A 25,741-nucleotide genomic window follows, 5' to 3' on the forward strand; every position below is an offset into this window, starting at 1 on the left:
CTTCTCACAGGAAGAAATACAAATGGCCAACAGATATATGAAAAGATGCTCATCTTCTTTAGCTATTAGAGAAATGCAAATCAAAACGGCAATGAGATACCACCTCACACCTGTTCGATTAGCTGTTATTAGCAAGTCAGGTAATAGCAAATGTTGGAGAGGCTGTGGAGAAAAAGGAACCCTCATACACTGTTGGTGGGAATGTAAAGTAGTACAACCATTATGGAAGAAAGTATGGTGGTTCCTCAAAAAACTGAAAATAGAACTACCTTATGACCCAGCAATCCCTCTACTGGGTATATATCCCCAAAACTCAGAAACATTGATACGTAAAGACACATGCAGCCCCATGTTTATTGCAGCATTGTTCACAGTGGCCAGGACATGGAAACAACCAAAAAGCCCATCAATAGATGACTGGATAAAGAAGATGTGGCACATATACACTATGGAATACTACTCAGCCATAAGAAATGATGACATCGGAACATTTACAGCAAAATGGTGGGATCTTGATAACATGATACGAAGTGAAATAAGTAAATCAGAAAAAAACAGGAACTGTATTATTCCATACGTAGGTGGGACATAATAGTGAAACTAAGAGACATTGATAAGAGTGTGGTGGTTACGGGGGGGAGGGGGGAATGGGAGAGGGATAGGGGGTGGGAGGGGCACAAAGAAAACAAGATAGAAGGTGACAGAGGACAATCTGACTTTGGGTGGTGGGTATGCAACATAATTGAACGACAAGATAACCTGGACTTGTTATCTTTGAATATATGTATCCTGATTTATTGATGTCACCCCATTAAAAAAATAAAATTATAAAAAAAAAAAAAAAAAAAAAAAAAAAAAAAAAAAAAAAAAAAAAAAAAAGATGTGTGCATCTGTGAATATTATCTTCAAACTCATATCACTAATAGGGCTTAACACCCAAACCACCTTTATATAATATAACATGTTCTGTGAATAGACTTCCTGCCAGTTTAAAGCTTCCCCCTTAACCCTCACCTGCCAATAATCAATCTTCCACTAAATAGAATGTCCTAGTAAACAGATGTGCTTGGCATTGCATCCAGAAATTCTTAAACTTCAGCTTTTAACTTTCATGTATAAGGAATGCATCCCAGAAAGAGAGGCCCATACAAATCACATGCTTTTGTTCTCTTGAGAGCTTCATGCTGCTAAAATAAAGGAAAGTGTTCTGAATATAACAGATGAATAAAAGCAAAAGGAAGGTAGTATTTTTTATTGAGACACCTAGAGGCTTCACACGTGTTATCACATTCTTTTTCATATATGACATCTACATTTAGTAAAAGAGACTTGAGGGAATATACTCAATATCAAATAGCTTAAATTACTTTTTAGCAGTTGAGCTGGTACCCCAAGGAATAACCATAATGTACCTTAGAAATAGAATCAAAGCCAAAAGGAACAAGCTTAAGAAAGCTCCATCAATGAGTTAATTCATTTATTCCACATGGATTCAAGAACTTCCTGAGCTGATTTCTGTCCTAATGTGGAGAGCAATACAAAATAATAGAGGACACCCTCCTTGCTCTGAAAGTATATCTAGTCGAGGTGTGAGGGCAAAAATGAACACAATACAATTCTTAGTCGTCATGAAAAGAATGTTGTGGTTAAGTATCAACTGCAAGTACTAATTAAATAAAAGGGATATCAACAGAGCCCCCTATTGGAGAAGCTGGAACCTGAGCTGGGTGAGACTGCTCCATGTCCATAAGCTGAAGAATGAGAGCAGTGATTCATCTATGTCTACAAACTGTGTGGGGATAGTTTATTTACCCTCTTTTTCACTCAGTTTCATTTTCTATAAAATGGATATGTGGTTATCACAAAACGCTGTTATAAAGGTTAAATGAGATAATAAAAATAAGGTGCTTAACAGAGCATAAAACATAGTAAGCACTCAAATAGCTGTATTTTTTTTCCAAGTGAAAAGAATGGCTTGAGCTAGTCTTGGAGTTAAACTGAGTATGGCATTTTCATATAAAGACATAGTATTTTTGAATCAGCAGAGGATTGGCAGAGATGCTGTTGGGGAACACAATGAAAGGGGGCACTGGACAAAGAAGAGAAGGAAAAGAAGGGGGATTGGGAGAAAAGAAGAGTGAGAGAGAACAAGAAGAGAGAGAAGATAAAGGTGGAGGAGAAGAAAATGTATGGTCCACTGATGCCCATATCGATTTTATGCATGTCATGTCATAACTAAATTTAGACAGATTCTAGAGTGTCCTGACACAGCAGGTAGAGAGATTAAATTTTAGAGTTAAACAGGTGCCCGAGGAAATTTAAGCAGTAGGGTTTTCAGGAACGGAGAGAGATATAGACAAAGACCTGGACATAAATATAGACATAGACACAATTGGGAGGATACCAAAAATTTTTTAAAGTTAAAAGAATTTGCCTAGTTTCATTGATGACACTGAGAATGTAGAAAGGATGGGTGTAAGAAACATTATAAAGAAATAAATAACAGACTGACCAGTGGTGGTACAGTGGATAGAGCATCAACCTGGGATGCTGATGGTCCCATTGTCTTGAGCCCACAGGGGCATGCCAACTTGAGCACAGGTCATCAGCTTTAGTGTGGGATCATCAGTATGATCTGAAGCTTGTTGGCTTGAACCCACATGTCACTGGCTTGAAGCCCAAAGTCACTGGCTTGAGCCAGTGGTCACTGGCTCAGCTTGTCACCTACCCCCTCACCCCATCAAGGCAAGTATGAGAAGCAATCAATAAACAGCTAAAGTGAAGCAACTACAAGTTGATGCTTCTTATCTCTGCCCTTTCCCTCTCTCTCTTCTTTCCTGTCTCTCTCAAATAAATAAATAATAATATCAACTATTTGGTGACGGATCAAATAGAGGACAAAAGAAAGACAGCTGACAGTATCAAGCCCAAGAAGTGGGAATAGTTATACTACTTAAAGAAAATGCATGCAGAGTTTCATTTTGCAACACCATAAATTTCCAAAGTGACAATGGTCATTATGGAACAAGTGTTTCTCTGTTATCTGTAAATTAATAGCTATGCTTGGATAAGTTTATAATGTGAACTTGGTAAATATATGCATATATAAATGTTTAATAATATAATTTAAACAGATAAAATCTAATTTTCTGATCATCAATGGACATTAGAATACACAACTGTAATTTTTTAAATGACATATTCATTCTTATATTTTTCTTAAAAAAGGTATTTTCTCAAATTAAGAAAATGGTTGACCAAGTAATTCCAGTGTTTTAAACTTTAAGTAAGTAATGACTTTTCAAGTCAGAACAACAGAGTATTTCTGCAAAATACCTATCATTCTCTTTTTTCAACTATGAAAAACGCTGGTGGTGAAGAGGGACATATAATTTAAAGAGAGTCAAGAGGCAAGAAGAGATGAAATATTTAAGTTGCTTCTGCTAATAAACTCACAGCTTCTACTTTGGAAGAGATGGGTTGATATCCATTTGCAGAATATATGAATAACTTATTTTGCAAATGACATAGGCACTCCTTTCTTCACTCACTACAAAGTAAATCATTCCTAATTTTAAGGTTTGAAAAGATTCTCCACCCCCTTTCTTTACTTTCCATTCCTTCTTGTTTGGCCTATTCTTTTATTTCTCTCAGCTACACTTCATTTTAAGGGAAGTTCTTCAAAAGGGGATAGCCTTTTCTTACACGATTATACAATTTTATTAGATGTCAAAGATTGCACTTGCCATTACAAACTTTTGCACTAGATATTGGGGGGGGGCAATATAATTGAAAAAATACACTGCTTGAATCAGCAAGGTTTGGAATTAAAATGTAGTCCTATTTCTAGAAATTTGTGGGGGATAGCATTGACCTGTGGAGACTTGACAGCATTCTGATTCCTCAAAAGAGACTTGGGTTCTGTTCAAGTTTTTAATGAAGACTTTGGCCTGATTTGTGTTACTCAGCTGAGTTTTCTGAACCATGGTCCCTGCTTCTATGGGAGAGACACCAGCCTAAGCATCAGTATCTGTAATCTATTTCTCATTCAGGGCTGCCACTCATGAGGGTCTAATTAGTGTGAGCCAGTTTATATTTGGACACTATTAATGGCTAATGACTGAATTAGTAATTTGTGAGATATCCAGTTCAAGGAACCAAGGGGGAAAGATACCATACACAAGTTAGATCAGGGAGTGTCATTTGCAGCAAGTGCAAAAGTTGGGCTTAGTGCCAAGCTCAGTACTAGATCAGATAGGTTTTCACCTGGGACCCACTTAGGTCAAATGGCCTAACATACTTGTGTGGAGATTAGGATGTGTAACCTGAGCTGATGTTCCTAAACTACTTAATTTCAGACTGTCTAAATTTATTTTTTATTTGATTTATAGATTTTCAGAGAGAAGGAAGGAAAGAGAGATTGAAAAGAAAGAGTGAGGAACATCAACTCATAGTTGCTTTACTTTAGTTATTTATTGGTTGTGTCTCATATGTGCCTTGACCAGGCAAGCCCAGGGTCTAGAAACCAGCGACATTAGTGTTCCAAGTTGCCGCTCTATCCACTGCGCCACCACAAGTCAGGCACAGACTGTCTAAATTTAGAATTAAATTTAAGATTCTACTTATACATGTTCAGCATCTAGACCTGTCTCAGAGGCACTTCTTGGGTTGGAGAAGCGTGGTTCTTGTAAGAAAAGAAAAATAAATAAGTGTGGTGGAAGGGGGAAAAACAATATTGATGTAGTTGAAACATATTCTATCCCAGTCACGTTTTTAACACAGGCAAAGGGAAAAAAATAAAACAGAGAAAATAAACTGTATGCTTTTATGTATAGTGATTGTTATTCTCATTAGCCATTTTGCTCCAAAAACAGCTATCCATTGATATGCCATTTTGGTCTTCTACCACAGTTGTCCCAGAAGTGGAACTGGAAGTATTTCTACAATTGTTTCTGCCACAGTTGTAACCCTTTTGGAAGCTTAGGATACTCACTGGACTGCCTCACTGGCTTCAGGTAAATCATATTTCATGCTGGGCAAATTATAAATTAAAATATTACTAGCAACGAAATAAAATTTATTGAATAATGGGAGTCATGTTATACTTAGGAAAAAAGAGTCAGGGTGCTACAGTGCAAAAACATTGGACACCTGGATCCTCGAACTTAGCCACCATTAATAGTGTAATATTAAGCAAATTAATTAACATTTTGGGAATATGCCACCCAGCAACCTCTTTGCCATTATTTTGCCATTCCCTTGATCTAGATTACATTATTTTTCTCTAACTTGGGAACTCTGTTCTTCCCTTAATACAAGCCTTTAAATGAATACAGAATCCCCTTGAGACTAAAAGCATGGTGGGGTGGGGGGAAGGGGAAAGACTTTAATCCTGTTCTGCATCATTCTTGCTTCTAAACTGAGTTTTATACTCTATCTCTTTCTTACATATCGCTGTTAAACTTCTCTTCCTTTAGCATTGTTGCATGATGTCATTCCAGTACTCTAATAAAACATCCATCTCTTCGTTTCCTACAGCATCCAGTCTAAATAAAATGCCAACATTTAAGAACCAACGCAGTCTTTCCCGCTATAACCACCGCACCTCCCCAGTACACTTCTTGTCTGCTCTCACTAAGCTGGTCTAGCATCTCCTGAATCAACATCACTTGCTTCTACTGCTAAACATTTTCTTATACTGTTTTCTAGAAGGGTAAGGCTGCCCTCCCATCATAGCTCCGAATGTCCACTTCTCACCCATCCTTAAAGAAAAATTACCTTCATTACCTCCACGGAACTTTGTTCTTCTGAATACTCCAACCATCAATAGTTTCTTTCTCATAGGTGTTCCCTCCCCACTTAAAATCTTGTCATATCATTTTTGCTTTTAATTAGGTACAATTTGCATTTATTTCTATTTTTATGAATTTTTAAGAGCCACTAGAATAGAAAGTTGCATTTTAGTCATTGAGAAATTTTAATAAACTAATCAGCAGCAAATCCATAGCTACACCAGGCAATTTGTTTTCCCGATGTAGAAGGCGCTGTCTCGCCCACTGACTGGTTCTCTTGCTTAAATTTTTCTTTTTTCATCTTCTGTCTATATGACTCTCCAACAGATTCAAACAGACAATAAGCCAAGCAGTATTCCCATCTTCCTTGATTAGATGTGAAATGGTAGAGTGGGGTGTCACTCATGGGCCAACCACTCAGTCTCTGTTATCAATTAATCTCTCTTAAGAGCTGAACAGAGGAGATCGTGATGATTCTGTTTTTCAAGATCTGTAAAATTATGGCTAGACCAGAATTTCAGAGATAGTGCCAGATTAGTGACCTGTCCTCCTTAAAGAACATATTCACTGTCTGCTGCGTAGAAAAACTTGAATTCCCTGTAAACTCCATTGTAAATCATATTTTTATAGTGGGATTTGATTGTAAAAATTCTTTTGGCTAGGACTCACATTCTCATTTGTAGGACAATTAGCCAATGAGATAAAGACTTAAAACTTTTTGAAGAAAAAGGAAACTATTACACATTCTGCCAAAGATACTGGCTCTTATTTCTTATAGTTTTCTTAAATAATTTAGAGTTAGGAATGATTTTTCAGGAAAGGCATGTAAGAGACCATGGAAACACAGAACATCAGAGGTACGCTTTGAGATCGTGTAAGTAAAATTTCTTTTTTTACATCTCAGGAAACTGAGGCCTGGGGGTGTTTAGAGATCTGCCTAAAATCACAAAACTCATTCTCACCAGAGAGTGTTCTACAAGCTAGACTCTATTAAAAAATGCAAACCAGTAAAATTCTCCTAGATCTAAAAGGAGTTCATGTGTCACTTCTACTTAGGACCTAACAAGAACTTGAAGGTATGAACCCAGCTCTTTGTGACCATGGACAATCTTGCTAAATGCTAGGGTGAATAATTAGGTCCTATAGTAAATTCTTGGGATTGAAACAAATACCAGAAAAAGCATTTATTGTTCATATGGACTCCTTGCAGAAAATTCATTCTAACACAAATACTCAAGCACTGTTGCTATGGGTGATCTGAAAGTATGAAGCTTTATGAGAGAGTACCTTGTTTGTGAAGGCATTTTTTTAAACCATGCCAAAGGAACCTGACCCAAATCATGATGACAATATTAACCATTACTCATACACCACTTCTGCACATCAGAGAACTAAATTTTAGAGAGGACAAGCCTAAGTCTAAAGAGCTAGTGAGTGGAGTAATCAGCATTAGAACTCATGGATTCTAAGTCCTACTTCACTGCCCTATGCTTCAAGTGACTCAAAATATATCACATCTTCTCAATATTAGGGAAACCTCTTATGTAAGAAGAGTTCAGCTGTTTCTCAGTAATGTCACCTCATTGAGAAACACTTGAAATACTTCCTCCAGTACTGGAATTTTCCCAAGTACACAACAATATTCTTCGTAGCTTAATAAATCACATGAGGCCCTGGCCAGTGGCCTCAGCGGTAGAGTGTCGGCCCTGTGTGTGGAAGTCCGGGTTCAATTCCTGGCCAGGGCACACAGGCGAAGCGCCCATTGCTTCTCCACCCTTCCCCCTCTCCTTTCTCTCTATTTCTCCCTTCCCCTCCCATAGCCAAGGCTCCATTGGAGTAAAGTTGGCCCAGGCTCTGAGGATGACTCTATGGCCTCAGCCTCAGGTGCTAGTGTGGCTCTGATTGCAGCAGAGCATCGCCCCCTGGTGGGCATGACGGGTGAATCTGTCTGCCTGCCTCCCCCTGTGCTCCCCCCTAGCTTCTCACTTTGGAAAAATGCAAAATAAATAAATAAATAACATGAATATGCCATTACATATACTGTATAATTTATGCTTAAAACTGATGTATTTGTCAAGGAAGTAAAATCAATCCTTACTGGATTATGAATGTATTTCACAGCCATTAGACTTACATTTTTTATTTTGCACCATAAAGAGTAACAATTTAATAATTCAAAATTAAAGATTGATTTAGCCTAGTGGTGTGGTTTTGGCTACTTGAAAAACAGGGTTTATTTTGTTGTTGTTTTGTATTTTTCCAAAGTGAGAAGGGGGGGCAGACAGACTACTGCATGTGTCCTACCAGGATCCATCTCATATGCCCACTAGGGGGCGATGCTCTGTTGTGGCCAGAGCCATTCTAACACCTGAGGCAGCAGCCATGGAGCTATTCTCAGTGCCCAGGCCAACTTTTTGCTCCAATGGAGCCTTGGCTGTGGGAGGGGAAGAAAGAGACAGAGAGAAAGGAGAGGGGGAGGGGTGGAGAAGCAGATGGGTGCTTCTCCTGTGTGCCCTGGATGGGAATCAAACCTGGGACTTCCACACACCAGGCCGGCGCTCCATTGCTGAGCCAACCGGCCAGGGCTGAAAAACAGTTTTGTTTTAAAAACATCCTCTAGATTTGCTTCTTTGTTGTTTCTATAAATATCTAAATGAAGTCATTATAGTTGTTGGGCCAATGAAAGAAATATGTTACAGGAAAACAGGATTTTTATTCATATTTTTAAAGTTATTGGTTATATTTAAGTCCACCAGACACCAGAGAATGTGATTGCAAATATGATTAGAATTAGAACAAAATCAGCCTTAATGGTATTGCATCTTCTAATGAAAGCAAAGAATTCTGTTGAGAATGTGAAGATAATGTGACAGAATGATTATTTGTTTGTCATATAGCTACACTTATATCAGTGAATGCTGAAAAAAGATTCCATGAAAAATTACGTCTTTGGTCCATAAGAACACTTTGCTCATACTATTTTCAATTAAGCCTCTGCACTGTATGCTTAGTAAAACACACTTTCTCATTCCCTATTGATATCTTTGTTGTTTCATGTCATTAATGAAAATAGAGCACGACACTCACTGCTCAAAGGGAGGACCAGAAGCATAAAGCTGAGCTCTTGGCTAAACTCTGCCCAGGTCTATTGTCCTGCCATTGAATAGCAACTGCCCGTGAGTTTCTATAACCTTCCCTCAAACATGCTCAAAATCTCCACCCAAAATACCACGTAAAATGGCAAAGTGTTAAAGTGAAAAACAGCACAAGAAAAGATGCAAGTCCTGGCAGGAGGAACATAACTCAAAGGTATGACACAAAGTGTGGGAGCATCTTTCTTGTTTTTCTCACTCATCACAGGGACTCATAAGAGGCCGTATCCTGTGATGCACAGAGACAATGGCCTTTCTTAGTCTGTACTCTACCACTGTAATTTGTAAGTTCTTTAAAATTTTATGTAATTTGATTTTTCCTAATTTATGAACCCCGCATCCTCTTAATTTTATATAACAATCTGTACTTTTCAAAGTGCTTTCAAACATTTGATTTTGACAACCCTATGGAACATGTCACACAACTAAATCCCTGTGCACCTTTAAAGGATAATAAACGGAGTTTCCAAGGTCATACACACGGAAACACATTTAGGGGTATTAGATCATAATGAATCTGAGTAAATGGTATGTGGGGTTTTTTTCTATACTTCTTGCAAACTTTCTATAGGTTAGCTCAACTCTCCAAACCTCAAGGGCATTTTGTAATTATTTTCAATACAAAAAAATTTTTTTAATGATACTGAGAGATAGGGGAGTTAATAATTTACATATGCTAATAGAGCTGGTTAGAGGCAAAGTGAAGAACCAGAATCCTGGTCTTCTACTTACTCACATTTCCTCCCAACCAGTGATCCATTTTTGTATAAACCGAAAACTAATTTCCACTTAAAAGTATTTATAGCCTGACCTGTGGTGGCGCAGTGGATAAAGCGTCAACCTGGAAATGCTGAGGTCGCCGGTTCGAAACCCTGGGCTTGCCTGGTCAAGGCACATATGGGAGTTGATGCTTCCAGCTCCTCCTCCCTTCTCTCTCTCTGTCTCTCCTCTCTCTCTGTCTCTCTCTCTCTCTCTCTCTGTCTTTCCCTCTCCTCTCTAAAATGAATAAATAAAAAAAATTTAAAAAAAAAGTATTTATAAACCGTAATCACACCTTTTGCCAACCAGTCATCAGTAATCAATACAATAGCCCAGGGAAAACCATAATTATTATTTAACCTATAACTTAAAAAAAAATTTCCAGTAATTTGAGGGAGGGAGAGAGACACATCAATTCATCGTTCCACTTAGTTGTGCATACACTGATTGCTTCTCCCATCTGCACTGACAGGGATTGAGCCTGTGACTTTGGTGTGCTGGGACGATGCTCTATCCACTGAACCACCTGGCCAGGGCATAATGACAACTTTTATTTATATATAATATTATCATTGCAAATAATTTTTACAACCCTGTTTTATTTGAGCCACATAGCACTTTAAAAGAAGTAAATAGCATAGGCATTACGACTGGACCCACTCTACAGATTAAAAATTAGGCTCTGGAGATTACTTGTATCATTATTATTACCAAATGGCAGAGTCATATTCTGCAGACAGACACTCAAGTCTTAAAATTCCAGCCCCAGTACCCTTTCCAATACATCCTCTTCACATTCCAGAGCCACTTCATACATGCAATGTCCGTATCTAAAACTTCTAGGGCTCACGTTGGATCTAGGAATAGCAAAAATAACATTTTTTTGAAGAACAAAACAAAGTGACTGAGAAAGATGCCTATGTTTTATTTACTAATATTATATGAAACAGCTAAGGTAAGGTGGGTACTTAAAGTGTGCACGTAAGTGCTTTTATACATTATCTAATTTAAATTTTTCAATATCTCGACATGGAATTGTCACGGTCCCCATCACACAGATAAGTAAATAGAGTCTGAGAGCTGGACTTATGTCACTGATGTGAGTGACCTCTAGGAGCCAAGGCAGGACCTGGACCACTCCAGATGCCCTGCCATGAACTAAATAGTCCTTATTCCATTCCACATTTTCACTGTTTTTTTCCTTTAAGCTCAGTTAATATTTTAACCAATTTCTTTTCCATATATTCAATACTTTTAAAATTCTGTGATTAATAGAATCCTTTTCAGGGATACAGTTTGATAGTTTGTTTGTTTTTTATTGATTTTTAGAGAGAGAGGAGTGAGAGAGAAAGAGAGAGAGAGAAGGGGGAGGAGCAGGAAGCATCAACTCCCATATGTGCCCTGACCAGGCAAGTGCAGGGTTTTGAACTGGCAACCTCAGTGTTCCAGGTCGATGCCTTATCCCACTGCGCCACCACAGGTCAGGCTCAGGGATACAGTTTGTATGGAAAAACATATGTATGAAAAAAGCAGGTGTCACATCTTATTTGCATCAATGCCAGCCCTGGGCACACATGAAGCATTCACTAAATGTTTGTTAAATGAAGGATGTTTGGAGTTCTCTATTAAAAAGTTTTTAAGATGTCATGGTCTAATAGTTAAACAGAAGAAACTTAATCTAAAAATTAAGTTGGTTCAGTTTGCCAAAGCTCATCTTTATAGCAAAATAAACAGTTTCAAAGCCAGAAAAAAAAGAAAAGAAAAGAAAAAAATGTCATGGGTTTAATTTTTTTTTAAACCATCCCTTGGGAAGTTGAACTGCTCTGTCGATCATCTGACTGTCTGGATAACCGCTTTGAGATTATAATCTCTTGTCTACGTGACTAATTTGATACTCAGTCTCGCTGCTGGTTGGACTTGGTGAGTTTTCCCTTTGCTCTCACCAGTCCAGATAAAAAGCCATGAACGCGGCTGGCTTCCAAAGGTGCCCTCCCAGGTGCCTGCTGAGCAAGGCCTTGGGAAGGAACCGGTACAGGAAGGCGTGAGGTCAAGATAAGTGGCAGGATCCACAGGATACCCTTTCCCACCTCTTTTCTTTTAATCCAGGTTTCCATCCATCCCTTCTGTGGTTTCTTCACGCTCCCAAATTTCTGATGATACTTCCTTGTCTACATTTTTTCAAACCAGAATGGTTAGGCGAGCTGAGAGGACTGCATTCACTGCCTCCTTCCTCCGTTAGGAATATGGTGTCTGACTTGTGCTGTGCATTCCAGCACAGCAGACACCTGAAGTTCACGTCTTAACTGTACTGCAAAGTAAGGGAATTTCAGGGTAAAACCTGCATTCAAGGAAGTCAGTCGCACATCGGGCTCGTGTTACTCATGCTGGCACCGCTTTAAAGCATTAAAGCTATTCCTTTCAGACGCTGCCTGTTATCACCCACTTGCTGTCCATCACCCTTGCCTCAGGCTTGGGCTCTTAGCCTCTGGTTCTTCTTACTAATGCACCTGCCAGCCTCTGACAGGGGTACTTGCAGATTCTGCAGCACAAGGCTTTTTCCTCCCTTGGTCTCAGTATATCCTCCAGCCGCGTCTCAGAGCAACCTCTGCAGTCAGCTGTGTCCAGGGCCCTGTCACCCACACCTCCTGCTCCCTCTTCATTATCTCTGTCCTGTCTGTTGTCCGGCCCCTTGCCCCAGCTCCCCCTTTCTGGATGGTTTTTCTCACTTGCAATTTATTCCTCTACCTACTCACAAAAGTCCGGAGGAAGCAGACTGGACTGGCCACATCTGATTTCTTGGATGATATTCCCCTGTTCACTTTTTCTGTGTCCCTCTGTTTTCTAGTGAAAGTTTTCTTGGGTTTCTAACACACTGAGTTTACCTGAGTGAATAACTGTTTGTTTCCGGGGTTGAAGTCACAACAATAACACCCAGGTTATTGTTAATGATTACCAATCATCATATTTAAAAAAATTTTTTTTTAAATATTCTTATTAGTTTTCTTTTATGTCATTTCATATTTATATTTAAACATGGAAACCTGCCCTGACTAGATAGTTCAGTTGTTTAGAACATTGTCCCAATGTACAAAGGTTGTGGGTTCAATCCCCAGTTGGGGCACATACAAGAACAGATCAATGTTTCTGTCCGTCTCTCTCTTTCTTCCTCACTCTCTAAAATCAATATAATTTAAAAAATTTAAACACAGAGACCTAGGCAACTGTTGTCATGGTCACCATTTGGCTAATGCTCACTGACAAAAGAAGTATGTTTTTTACTCTCTCAGGGCAAATAATCCTGATCTTGTGCTTAGGAAATGACTCCCCCAAAAGACTGAATGTCACTAAGTACCCACCACCTGCTGGCCACTGCTGTTCACTTTTAGACTTCGTTATATCTAGCCAAGTCATTCTAGTTATAAGTAAAGGAACTAGACTGAACACAGTTACACCTTGTGGGAACTAGGGTGTGAACCCCACTCAGTTCATCTCCAAAAACCAATGCTGTCCCTCAAAAGCAAGTTCTATATAAATGCTAAACAGTAGAACCCAGTCATTAATTACATGGAGGCAGTTTACATTTTCCTGTAATTCACACCTTTTTCTTCCCCCAGACTAATTAATTTCCAAAGCTGGTAAAGTGCTTCTTCTCACAGTTTACTAGGCTTTGGGGTAAAGAGCTAACTGAAGGTCCGCTGTGAAGCTGGCGAGCAGAAGACTGAGATCCCAATAAAAACGTGTTAACTGGTGTACAACACGATGCCTATTAAGCCAGAACAACTGCTCCAGAACACAGACAGGCCTATATACATTGTTCGTGAAGGGCTGGCCTACATGCCCATCTCTCTCAGACTTGTCCCCTGGGCTCAGGCCCAAACTAGCTCTGAAAGGGTTAACCAACCCCCCTGTGGAAACACTACTGTTTATTGAGAATCTCAGGCATCACAGCGAATGTGCTGCTCAGTGTTTTCAGAAAGGCGTTATTACTATTCTCCAGGGAAGCAAGACGTAACACGTGCTTACTTAATGTGTTTTCCATCGATGTACTTGTCCTTGTTTATTAAATCATTTCCAGAAATTCTTAGGAAATGTGAAAGGAATTTATCAAGCAAATGTGTTATCTTTTCCTCCGACAGAACATCAGCTCACTTCTTGAAAGATCCTTTTCCAAATTCTTCTTTGGTTCAAGCTGATTTTAACAAACTTAAGTCTCCATACCACAATTGGGAAGCCAATGGATGCAGTTAATTTGCATCAGTCTAAATAATTTTTCCCGACAGTTGACTTCCGTTCCGAGCACCAAGTACTTTTTAATCCTAGTCAGGTTATTGCTAAGGATAAACGATTTCACATTTCTCATAAAGATGCCAGTCATTAAGAATATTAACGCAAATTCCTTCCCCTTGACTAGAATGAGCTGTCATTTCAGCAATGTTGCCGCGTCAGCCTTTCCATTGTCAAACACAACAAATGATGAGAAAATCAATTTACTTTTTAGAATTAGTCAAGTGAGGAATCCTTTGAAATGGAGGCGCAGGGTTTTCCTCGGATGCTCTAATCACATAAAAGCGAGTACTGTTTATCTATCTATTAATACATATATATATATATAAATATGTTGGCAAAATGTTGTGAAATTTAATAAGAACTATTTGCTGCCATAGACTTTCCAAGCAGAATCTATCTCTGAAAAAGAATTCCTTGCTCCTAAAATAGATGTTTGATGAGCAACAGATGTGGTTCAAATGAACCCTTGTTCTGCTGAACTGAGAATATACTATTTTGATCTGTAAAAGGCATAGTCCTGAAAGGAGGGGAAATGGCCATGGCATGGCCTTGGTGTTGAAGTTGGTTGTGGGGTTTGAATATAGTTATTTATTCCATAAAGCTTCTCTCAAAAGGCAGAATGCAAACGAGCTTATAATTAATAGTTTCTAGGGGTCCGAGGGTGCCATGTGTGCTGCCTATGAAAAAACTTACATTTTTTTATACTCTAAGAATGTGTGGATTAAAGCAAATCAATGGTCACCACTACCTTTCAAGTGATGTACATCCTGGCAAAGATTTGCAAGTTCCACAACTTAGTTTCTCCACCCATTAAGGGAAGATTAGATCATTGTTCAAGAATGACAAGCATTTAATATTTAGAAATGACTAAATAATGAAGTGCCTGAAGTCTATAGAAAGGCTGGGGAGAAAAGAAGATTAATTTCAAGCCAGAATCTAGTACAAACATGACCTTCTTATTGTAAATCTCATGAGTAGGAAAGAAATTACATCTGAAGCTTTGTTTCTAGGGCTGAGAATTTGAAATTATGTCAATATTAGGATGTTTCAGATGGAAAAAAGATCTCTTTATTATAATATCCTGTCTGTGGAGATGAGAAATATTCTTTCTGCTACCTTTTACTGAAAGAATGCAGTTAGTAAAGATTTAAATGACAGAAATGGAAGGGTCAACTTTTTATTCATTTTCCCGTAGGCAGGACTGTTGTTAAGCCATCTCAGGAAAGAGAACAATATTTAGCTCCTAAAAATCTCCAGGTGAGAAAGATAAAAATTAAAAAGGGCAGATGGAAAAGCTCAGGAGCCTTGAAATTAATAAAAATCAGTTTGAGCTGATATAATTTCAGTTAAAATTCATTTCGATTTGCAAGTAGCCTGACAGCAAAACTCCAAAGGCTGTGATATTTGGCACTAATTCTCTGCAGATTCCATTTAGTATTAGTACTAATGTCTGGTCATTGTTTTTGTTCACTTCTTGGTCATTAGAGGGAGACCTAATCTTGGATTCTAAGATGATTAAACACAGGACATCTGACACTGGACACATGGGATAAACAGCAATTTATTAGTCACCTATACTAACAGCCAAGGGAGGAGGACACTACATGCCATAGAGGGCCACACAGAGAATAAATTCAGGAACAGTAAACAAGAAGAAGCTATTGGAGTCAGGCTTTGCAGTAAAAAGAGGGCGAGGGTGTGATTGGTTTGTTTCAATGACTTTGGGTTTTCAGGCAAGTGAAATTTGTTTCGCTGAGGACTAGGTGGAGTGCAGCTCATTCAGCTATAAAAGAACTAGCCAGGTGGGTGTCTTTCCCACTGGAGGGAGTTATCAGGTAAAAGTAGAAGAATCACAGGCCTTTGGGATGCTATGAGGTTCAAAGATATCAAGGCAGCCCATGAAATCTTAGGTTTTACAAGCTTGTCATTCATACAAGCTATATTGGTTTATATAACATTCATGTTCCTTGGCTATACCTGACCTCTAAGAGTAATGTCTTTGCATACCTGTTGAGTCTCATGTGAAAAATCACTTTTTCCTGGATTGATAAACAGGGGCTAAAGCAGCTTCATAGCAAGAGTGCCCACAGTCCATCACTGTAATTAGCTAGATAACTCATGCATAAGTATTCTTTGCTACTTACTTTGACATGAATGAAAACAGGAAGAGAGACCTAAATTTGGAGAAATTGCATATTTGACTTTTCACTTGATTTTGTCATGAGGTGAATGTTGACCAACTTCAGGCTTATAGCCAATGGCCAAAAAATGATCTAGCTTGCCAAAAAGAAGGGATTCCTACTTTTCATTCTTCAAGAATGCTGTCAGAAAACAACCAGGTCAGACTATCTCTTACTTTCCCTGCAATTTAACAAGTGAAGAGAAATGACATTAGGTTCAGATCTTAGTTCTGTCACTTCCTAAGCTGTGTGAACTGTTTTCACTTCTATATCCTAAAGATAAAAATGGCTCTATGGTAGGACAGTTAATTGCCAGGTTAGGCATGCACCTAAAGCACCCAGCTCTGGTCAGTGCCCGAAACCCAGTGGCGACTCGTTAAATGGTGGCTGTGATAAAGGTTATGATTCTGACTTGAGCAAAACAGAGTGTGGGAAGTTCCTATGCTTGAACTACTAAACTGCAATGAGACCTCTGTCATTCTTGAAGCCCAAACCTCAAGAACTTGAGGCTAAAATTCCTCTTTAGAACCTGAATTGGTTTTTATTGTTCCAAATTAGGAGGGGGCGGGAAAATGGTCCTAATTCATTGAACATTTTGTATGCCTTGGAAAGTGCGTGCTACGTAGACACCCCGAGTCTCTTACGTGACACTGCGGTCAGGCCACCATCATTGATGGAATTTAAAACAAATCGCTTTCACCAAAGAATAGCAGGAGAAATGTCAGTAAGAGCCCTTTAATACTAAGCCACAAGACATTCACTACCTGACAGCTCATGTTCAATATTTCACCTCGTGTCATAGAACAATTCAGCAGAGAAACTGCTGTTCGTTTGTTAGGCTGCTGTTCTGATAGCCTGCATTTTTTTCGACAGTGGAGGAGTCCCCCGGAAAATGTATCCCAGCAGTCTGTGACTTCTGGAAACCATACCTTTGGGGAATTCTCCCTGCATTCTGTTAAGCAAGCATCACTTTCTAGGTGCTCTTCCATACAGAGGCCGGCATTCCTATTCCCATTCCCCTCACGAACTTAGGTCCTGCAGGGAGCTGACTCCAAGTTTAAACACTCTTTGCCGCTAAAATTGGGATGCCCCTGCGTTTTATAAAACTTTTTAATTTATGAGAATTTGTAAACACACACACAAGTGAAAGCTATCACAACCCCCCATCTGCCTATTGGACAGTGTCAACATCAGTACTTCACCACCATATGGTGGCTTTCACCTGCGCCCAGAGAGGTGACATAGGGCCCCTCTCACTGCAAGACGGATGGCCCATGTGAGGTCAGATTGGCTGCGGGATACACTCAGTAAACACACATGAAGCACCAGTTCAGGCAGGCTCCTGTCTTGGCCACTGGGAGGACCACTCAGTTCCCCAAACCTGTTAAGCCAGACAACACATGAGGAATTACAACAGAAAAGCAGAATTGATGAGGTTAGAAAAAGGAGGAAATTTTGGAAGGCTTCTGTGGGAAAGATGGGATTTGAAATTCAACTTTGAAGGAAGTGGGAGTGAAGACATTCCAGGCTGAGGAGGGGGAGGGGAGGAAGGGTGGGAAATAATTTGCGGGCCATTTTGGAGGCTGACTCATAGTTGGACCAGCTGGGGTAGGTGAGGCAGTGGGAAATCAGTGGGGAGGCCCGTGAAAGCTTTGAATGCCAGGATGAGGAACTTACTCACTGTTGGGGAGCAGTGCCAGGAACAGGGCAGGGTAATAATAATCTAAAGAAAACAGGAGGGCCACAGTTGGGTCGGGAAGGTAGCAGAGACGACCCAAGCTCTGAGGTGAAGAACCCTCCTCCTGGGCTGCTGCTGCCACAGAGAAAAAAGCGGAGATGGATGGAGGATTAAAATAGAGGGTTGGCCCTGGCACAGGGAACTCCCTACAAACCGTCTGTGAGAAAACAGGAAAGCGGGAATCAAGAGAGGCAGCAGAGGCACCTGGCCTGCCTCTAAGAAACATCAGTGTTTACTAAGCACTTGGTGTCTGGAACGCCTGCCTTTCCAAATCCCGCATCTTCCTCATCCACTCCATCCCACCACAGGCAGCTACTGTGCCGGGTACTGGGGAAGGGGCTGCTGGCTGTGCCTGCAAGCCCGACTGCCCTCCTCCCCCTCCTTCCCGCTCCCCTCCCCCCTGCAGCCCTTCCCCCCACCCCCACCCGGAGCAGGCGGCCAGCTGCAGCTCCCTGTTTGTTTGCGGAGGTTTGCATACACAGATTGAGTTGCCTTTTTTTTTCCAGTCAGTTCAGCAGTGTCCCGAAATTCACCCCCAGTGTAACTTCTGCCTCTGCTCCTCCTCTTCTTGGAACTGCCTTTTGTTTGGCAGCCTTGGTTCTATGGGGGTGTGTGATGATAATAATCCTCGGGCTTATATAACTCTCTTCATCTTGCAAGCACTTGGCAGACAGTCCCTAATGAAGCTTCAGGCTGGTGTCAGGCCTGGTGGCTGTAGCGGCAAAGAGGAAACCCCAGCCTGAGGCTCGAAGGCCAGGAGGCCAGGAGAGAGGGCAGTAAGGGTCAGAGGCCAGGCTTTCCTGGCTCCCGCTCTGGGGAGGTCAGGGGAGATAAGGAACAATGACTCTTGCCTTGAGGAAGAAGGAGGTCCAGCTGCCACCTTATCTCTGCTCCTCTGCAGGCTGCCAGTGCCCAGAGCTTGTCCTGTAGAGAGGGATTTTGAAAGCAGCTCTTGTAAGTATGATGCTCTGCTTTTTCTTTAAAAAGGAAGGAAACAGACTTTTCTTACTGTCTAATCCATTTCATGTTATTTATTCACTAGAGTCGTTTCCCTTATTCATATTCTTAGAGGACAGAAAGTGTGCTTGGGTCCCTCCTGGAAGGGTAGGAGGTTTCTGTGATAATTCACTTAACCAGCTAGCATCCAGGCGAGGTGCTGGAATTGGCCGCTTTCACTGAGTGCTAGTGATGCTCGACTGTTCTACACACATGTCACCCGGGAGTGGGCCCTTGGCTGTCCACCTGGCTTGTTAGGCAACAAGAAACAATGCAGCAACTTTGATCTTCAGTTTCCCTGCTTGCGCGCTCACAATTCCAGATAAATATAACTGTTGGAAGTTTCTTTTCACGCTATGAAATAAATGCCATCTTTCCTTGTAGGCTTGAAACTTGCACCGGCTTGTGTAAACTCTATAAAATGCTGAAACCACAGTGGATCTGAGAATTGTTAAGTTTTTCACTGCATAGCTGAAGGGTCTAAATACACTAAAGGAACAGGGACCGGCAGAACTGAGAGCTCTGTTATTAAAGTATGTCTCTGTAAAGAATGCTGAATTAAGAGCATTTTTTTCTCATAGACAATGCTCATTGCTTTGAGAAAATGTCTTTCAACAAAAGGAGGATTTAAAACTCTTGAATAACATTGAGAAACATGAGTTCTGCACTCTTAGAAACCATGACTTGCTAATGGAACAAGCCAAGAAAATAAAGTTCTGCTTTAGGTAGTTGTACAGTTTGCCTTTAAAAAACCACCATTATAACTTGATGCACTATGAGATACAGAAAATTACTATCATTATTTCAGGTAAGAGATATAATTTGGTAATAATGTAGGAAAGCAAGGCCTCTCACTTTAAGTAACATGAGTGCTGTGATTAATCCACTGAGCTTGTCTTTCTCTTTAGATAAAAAGATGTGCCTATCACATACAGTGTGTATATATATTTATATATGTGTGTGTGTATATAATATAAATATATATATTATTTATCCTGAGCTCTCACATTTGCTGTATCTAGCTAATACTCAGTATTTTTACAGTATAATGTACAAAATGGACCACGTGGAAAGATTTCCTATCATGTTTCAGAATGCAGCAGAGCTATTTTTCATTATTTATCCAATAAACATGGGAAACTTAATAAAATTATGTCTACGTTTAAGAGTCTGTTTATATGACATTTGCACTTAGAATTCTCTGGGGTTTTCAAGACATTCTAAGGCATAATTAAAGTTGAAAATGAGACTGGATTCTAGTTGTTTTTTACCCCTAAATTTAAAAGTGATCTGTCAACACTAAGTTTTATACTGTAGGTAATTTCATTACCAAGATCAGCCACATAATCTCTACGTTAGCCTCAAAGGCATACCCGGTCACTGTAGTAAGAACACAAACTCTGCTGGGATTGGATCTGAGGCTTGTTTTTTGCCATCACCTGGTTATATGACCAGCAGCAAGATCTTTAAGACTTTAAGCCTCAGATTTCACATCTATTAAATAAGACCAAGACTACTAACCCCAAGGAGAGGATTGTTGAAAGGAACAAAAGGAAGAACTATGTGTAATATATATATATCATAGTGTCTGAAATAGCAGTGTTGCAGCCCATTGTCGGGCTTTTCCATTAACCCTATTTTTTCATCTTCGACTCAATTTATTGAGCATCTACTGTGTACTGCATGTTATGCTGAGCACTAATGATTCAAAGGTGAATAAGATTAATTATCTGCCCTAGAAGAGTTCATAGTTTGAGGAGACAGATAATTTTCTTAACAATATAATACCTGCAAAAGTAGAAGTGCATTCAAGATTAAGTGACAGAATTGAGGCCAGAGTGATTATCTCTTTTAGTGAAAGTCAGAGGAACTTTCATGGAGATGAATGTTGATTGTGTGCCTTTTAATGTGTCAGCAGGAGTGTGGAAGGACATTCCAGAGAGGAAGAGCTTTGGAGAGCAAAAGGTGTGAGAAAGCCTGGGGACAGGAACTGGTTTCAGTTGGTGCTAAAATATATCTAGAGGGGGATGGAGATTTATTCCTGAGGGCCCAATCTTGGGTTTTCTGATGCTTCATGCTAAGGTGTTGGGACTAATTGCTATAGTGAAACTCACACTCAGGAACAGACAAGCTCATGATCCACAAAATGTTCGTTGTATAGGTTCACATCCATATACAAAGCTTAGGCTAAAATGTAAGTCGACTACATCACTAAGACATTGTTTGGTTCAATAGACTATATTATTTACTTGATTGTTTTTAGCAAACCCATCTCAGTGATGGAAGCATTATGACACGAGCTCCTTTCAGGCTCACTAATCACTGAGGAGACAAGGGAAGACTCATATGGGGCTAAGAAGGTGGAAAGTAGATATTATTGATGTTTTGGGGAAGATTTTCTTACAGATCATGTAGTATCCAGTATGAAGTGTGGATTTGGAAAATGCCTGAGGGAGACAATACTATAAACTAGGAGTCAGTTAAAGATGATCACAGGGTCCAGGTGAGAAATGCTAAGATCCTTAGCAGGGTAGGTTGAAAATAAGGGCACATATCCACAGATATTTAGAAGGTAGACTGTTTTCAACTTGGAGACTGAATAAAGGGAATGTGCAAAAAAGGAAATGTCTGAGATTTTCATTTGGACTTGGGCAACTGGGCAGCTATAATGGAATCCCATTAAACAAGAGGAGGTGCAGGTTCACAGGAGAAAACTGAGTTAGTTGGGTTAATGTTGGGTTGAGATGCCACTAAGTGGTTAGATTGCAACACTGAGTAAAAACTCAAAAGTAGCTTTCTAAAAAGTATAAAACTGCCAGATATTTCTTGGAAATTTTAAAAAGAAACAAAGTCTAGGCCCTCCCTATTATGCTCAGTGTCCCCAAGAAATGTCGATATCCAGGCTCCCTGGGCTCTGAACTTTCATCTTGCGTTCCTGCTGTTGAATAGATTATTTTCCCATTAACTTTTTAACAGGAAGACCATGTCTAGAGCACTCTTGACAATAGCTGTGTATACGCTCAAAAAAAAAGTAATTGTTACTTCCGCTGAATTTTAGGAAATGAGCAGAGACTAGTAAAAAATCTACAGGCTAGTAGAATGTTCATAAAGTGAATATTTATTTTTCACTTCCCTTGAATTGGAGACCCATTCAGCTATTAAAGTAAATGAGGTCATTTCTAGGTCCAAAGCATTGCTTAGCCTATGACCATTTCCTCCTCCTTCGGTGTGTGCGAGAAGTTTTCCCCATATGCTTGAATGGTGCAAAATAGGGATGGAGGGTGGGTAACATTTGTGAATTTTTAAAAGATGACAACTGAAAGAACTTTAACATTTAGAACAGATAGAAAACAGTCTGCTTAGCAGACAGGAAGCTGTGACTGTCTAAGTCTGAGGTCTGATTACTTGATAACCTGAGTTTTCTTACACCCTTACACTCATCTCCGCTCAGCACTTAATCTTCTATCAGATTTCCTGGATTTCATAGTTCTTGCCCCACCTAAACACTTCAGAGCAAATACATTTATTATGAAAGGGGCTTAGCCCCAGACTGCATGGCTAGTCTCAAAAAGTCTTATAATATTTCTTTCTGATGAGTAAACTGTATCGACACATTTACAAGCAGATTTCAGAACCTACTTCTACCTGTAAACATAAAGAGTTTCATCAGTCACCAGAAAGATAGTATTTGAATAAAAAGGGAAAGGAAAAAAAGATAGTATTTGGTTAAAGTCTGACTTCCTTCTGGATTCTGATGGCTCACTTCAACATTCCCCAAATTCCAGAAGTTATCTTTGGCTTTGAAATGACGAAAAAGGTTTCTGTTGTTGCTAATAATCTTCCTCCATAAAACAACAACAACAAAAACCCAAGAGTCCCAAAAAGGAACTGTTATTATCTTAGTTATACAAAATAATCACCAACTATATACTTTAGAATAAGATAAACTTGCATCATGGGAAAACTTACTGTTTAAAGAAGGAGCAAAATATACTTGGGGAATTCCCATTAGCACAGTCGGAAGTATGAAAAATATACTGAGCTTCCATATATGGTGTTGGCCATCCCACCTGTAAAGTCTTGGCTTCATAAACCCTTGCTAAAACCTCTCAATCTCTTTGGGTTTGCTGACATAATGATTCCCTCCAGGCTGGGTGTGCCTGAGCCACTGTGCTCCCTACACAGTGTTTGAAGAGTAGGTAGGATACAGCCATACAGTCCCACAGACACCTGAGTGCAGAATATTGTTGCCTTTTACTTCATTTCTGAGCTCTGTGGAGAGCTGGAAGCTCCCCAGCTCTCTCTTGGGTTTGGCTTCCTGCTCACATGTTTTCTGGTCTCATATCATTGTGCACATAGCAATAGTCCCACGTGCGTGCACTGTCACAATGGCAAACTTCGGGTGATTCAGTGCAAGTTTTCTAACAAGGACATTTCGAACCTCCCAACTACTCCTAAGGGAAAGCAGTTTGGAACCGGTTATTTATTACTTAACAAGGCCAGGGGAGAAAGGACAGAATGCACTTCTGCGGCAAGACTAAAGCCACTTGTAATAGACAATTAAAGTACAGCTGCTTAAGAATACAAACTTTTACCTTACACATCTGTCTAAATGTGTATGTGTGTACAGCATTGAAAATTGCCTCCAGCTCACAGTTTAAAAATATCAGTTACTGTTTCAGTCTTTCACTTTGAAAGGTGCTAGTGTTTTCCACTGAGGACTATTATTTTAGTGACATTTTTTTTTCTGCAGCAAAATCTGATGTGTTTACGAAGTTTGAGAGCCAGGAAATGCAGCTCAGTTTCTGAACAACTGGGAAGCCAAGAGAGTTCAGTTCAGCCATCCACTTGCTTGACGGCATGGATTTGTGAGTGCTAAGTGCAAGAACACTAATACAGAGAGAGAAGCCAAACCAAACTTTTAAAGTACAGCTCTTAAACCACCAAGTATAACTTCCTGCCATATTATCAGCAGGTGAAATTCTGGCGCACACCAACACTTAGTCATGGATGATAATGTCAAGTCGATGGGCCTACATGCTGAAGTTTTGTAGAATTTTAGAGCAGGAAGGAATTTGGAGGTCTTCCAATCTTGTATTTTATTTTACCAACAGGGAAACTGAGACTCATCAGTTCTTTCTTTCTCTCTTTCTCTGAATGAACACACACACACACACACACACATTTCTGAGTCTTGTGCTGAGTCATTGCTTACATAAAATATCATAGGTCTGGCTTAAAAGAAAGGGCCCTGACCTGGAGCTCGGCCCGTGGTCCCCTGAGCCATTCAGCTTTGTATGGTCCAGCCTCAGGGTTGTAGACCTACAATTTATCCTTGCTTCCAGAACCGTTCAGGGTCTTAGATTACATATTTTTGGCTGAAACTTGAATAAACTCCAAAATAAACCAAGGATCACAATGTGAGTAGGTCTTGACTCTCCAGTGATGTTCAGACAGCTCATAGTAGTTACTGGGGTCACATTATGATTAGAGTCTAAGATGTAGACAGAGCCTGAGGTACAACCCTCACACTGAGGAGCTTTAAGACCTGCCTGGAGAGACGAGACCTTCACTGTGCTGGCAGCTGAGACTATCTGACTAAGCCTTTCGTCATGTGGCACAGATTTTAAATGTTGTCAGACTCCTATTGATAGAAATCAATGAAAATTGAAGTTGTCAAGATAATTGGACTTCAGCTGATCCCAGAATGGTGCTTAAAATTTGTATCTATGGAGGACATAATGGTGGGCTTTTAAAGATCAAGAATAGCAGAAATGGAAGCTTGAAGAGGGTCTTGTGGATGGAACCCAAGGAAGCCAGGCCAATGGCTGCTCCCGGAGCAGCACTTCCCAACCTGATCAGTGGACCACAGAGGCCCCAGCATTGACTTACATTATTATCTATTTATTATTATCTATCTATAATGAATTATCACAAGTTGACACACAGAAAGGAGGAAATGGTCTGGGCAGTACACCTGCTGGGGTTGAGATTATGGATCTGAGAGCTGTGATGGCTCAGTCATCCTTCTATCTGGCAAATAAACTTCATCCAGCATAGCAGGAAGTATTGGACTTTTATGAGTATACATACAATGCAGGTATTTAAGCTGCCTCTGTTATTTCTTTAACAGCCTATAACATTTTAATTATTACATGATTCTCCCATTTGTTATAATTTTTTTTTTTTTGTATTTTTCTGAAGCTGGAAGCCGGGAGGCAGTCAGACAGACTCCCGCATGCCCACCAGGGGGCGATGCTCTGCCCCTCCGGGGCGTTGCTCTGTTGCAACCAGAGCCAGTCTAATGCCTGAGGCAGAGGCCATGGAACCATCCCCAGCGCTGGGCCATCTTTGCTCCAATGGAGACTTGACTGCGGGAGGGGAAGAGAGAGACAGAGAGGAAGGAGAGGGGAAGGGGTGGAGAAGCAGATGGGTGCTTCTCCCATGTGCCCTGGCCGGAAATCGAACCCGGCACTTCCGCACGCCAGGCCGATGCTCTACCACTGAGCCAACCGGCCAGGGCCCCATTTGTTATAATTTTAATGACGATGAATCAAAGCCCTAGTTATACAATTTATGAAAACTCTGATCTCACTCCATAAATATGTCTTTTGATTGCAAATAACCACTACAAGGGAAATTATATCATTATTAATGGCTTTAAAAAATTAACCCAAGTAATAATGATTGCTAGTGTTTATGGAATGCTTATTATGGGCCACAAACTCTTCTAAATAAATGTTTTTCCATGGATGTTTGCATGTAATTCTCACATCAGCCCTATAGGGTAGATATTATATTTCATCTCTATTTTCTCTGAGGTGGATACTGAGGTAG

General features: G+C 40.0%; 1 protein-coding gene across 5 annotated transcripts in view; it reads left to right on the forward strand.

Annotated features, from left to right (window-relative positions):
• SULF1 (sulfatase 1) overlaps positions 1-25,741 on the forward strand; it is a 172,333-nt gene that overhangs the window by 8,119 nt on the left and 138,473 nt on the right. For 4 of the 5 annotated variants that reach the window (XM_066266280.1, XM_066266276.1, XM_066266274.1 and 1 more), the window contains exon 1: positions 18,590-18,862. The gene's annotated coding sequence lies outside the window, so the exon portion shown is untranslated. Of the gene's footprint in view, positions 1-4,911; positions 5,016-18,589; positions 18,863-25,741 lie in introns of those variants that run through there. The other variant, XM_066266275.1, reaches the window with a different exon arrangement.

This window comes from Saccopteryx bilineata, chromosome 3, assembly GCF_036850765.1.
Source record: "Saccopteryx bilineata isolate mSacBil1 chromosome 3, mSacBil1_pri_phased_curated, whole genome shotgun sequence".
NCBI lineage: Eukaryota > Metazoa > Chordata > Mammalia > Chiroptera > Emballonuridae > Saccopteryx > Saccopteryx bilineata.